Raw genomic sequence first — 1,891 nt, 5'->3', positions numbered from 1 at the left:
GTTTGCTCTATGACCATTGTCTTTTTCCTTTCCTTTTTTCCAACAGTGGAAACTTCTTGTTGGTGTTTTTAATTAAACAAGACCACCATCAGCGCCACATAAAAATGACATATTTCATATGGTTTTACTTAGAGATAATTCATGTTATAACATTTCTGGAGGGCAATTGGCTGTATAAACCAAAAAAAATTTTTTTAAGTAGGTATTTTTTGAACCAGCAAATCCCTTTCTTGGAATTTATGCTGATTGAAATCAGCATGAATATATCTTCAAATGTAGCAGTCTTTATTTTTAAAACAATAAAAAACCTAAATGAAAATAAAAATGACAAAACCTAATAACAATCTTTTAAAACTTGTTGTACATTAATATAAGCCACTTAAATATTATAGAAGAATTTTTAATTGATACAGAAAGATATTCAAGATATAGTATTACATTTTTTAAAAGCCCAAAACATGTTCTAAATCACTATTTTGGAAAAATGAGTATGTGAATATGTGAAAGACAGTGAGTAAACACCAATATACTAACCTATAATCTCACTATCTAGAGACAAATGATCACTGAATTCTTTACTTGACCAGATTTTTTAAATGATAATTTGTTTCGTGGTGAGAAAAACAAAATTTAAATAATTTAATATTTTAAATAATTATGAATATAATTTTTATTCCTTAAAAATAAAGAAGCTATTTGAGAATTGTATAAAAGTTAATTTTATTTTCACATATAAATAAATTGTTTGGACCAGATAAAAAATGTTGAGTCTACAAAATATAAGGAAAAATTATCTGAGTTCATCAGTGAAAATTTTTCACAATCAAAAATTTGTTTTCCCAGTTTCTAGGGTAAATCAAAACTGATCAGTCTTTTAAAGAGAATCACATTATTTCATTGAAAGAAACTCTTCCACTACTAGGGCGCTACTAGATACAATGCTCTTTTTACTAAAAATATATGAACAAAAGACACGTGGGATTTTGTTTCTTTTTATTTGGTGTCCAGTAGCTAGTGCTTCTATTCATGAAAAAGTCAATATTCTAATACTCACTCATTAAAGGGAATAAATTTAATTTCCTTTAGTTCCTCTGTCCTAAAATGGTCAGCATCAAGGTATGGCTAGCACAGTTGTTTACAGTGTGGGCACTACAACCTGCTCAGGAACACAGAGGGATTTCTAAACAGTGGATTTTTTTTCTTCACATTAAAGCATCAGTGGCTAGCCTGCTACACTAAGTTGTACATGTGCCGACTTCCAACGAAGCTCAAAATCCTCATGGTAGTTTCTTCTTCATTTAAATACTGCTCAGATCTAGGTCCTACCACCTGAGTTATAATTCCATATTATACCTGCCATGTCCTTGTAATTTAATTACTTAAATAATCCTAGTTTCTTGAATACTTTGACTATAACTGCTTGGAAAAGATAATTCAAAAAGAAATCTGGAAAAGATAATATCTAAACCGTAAGATTGTTTCTGGCTCCAACTTTTTAATCTTTGCACTTCTTGCTCAGTAGAGGTCCTTCTCTTTACACAAGGCCCAAAGACATGAAGCAACTCTACAAATAATTCGCATTATGCTAGTGGGCCATTTTTTCCCTCTAAGGTGAATGTGTTTATTTTTTAAATGTTTAGTGAGCATAGTTGATTTACCACATTGCATTAGTTTCAGGTACACATCCAAGTGACTTACTTATATATATACAGATATCTACTTCTTTTTTAGATTCTTTTCCTATATAGGCCATTACAGAGTATGGAGTAGAGTTCCCAGTGCTACAGAATCGGTTCTTATTAGTTATCTATTTTATATATAGTAGCGTATGTATGTCAATCCCAATCTCACAATTTCTCTTTTGCCCCCTCTTACCCTTTGGTAGCCATGT

The sequence above is a fragment of the Bos taurus genome, chromosome 15 (genome assembly GCF_002263795.3).
Source record: "Bos taurus isolate L1 Dominette 01449 registration number 42190680 breed Hereford chromosome 15, ARS-UCD2.0, whole genome shotgun sequence".
NCBI lineage: Eukaryota > Metazoa > Chordata > Mammalia > Artiodactyla > Bovidae > Bos > Bos taurus.
The sequence above is the reverse complement of the archived record's forward strand: the minus strand, read 5'-3'. Positions refer to the sequence as shown.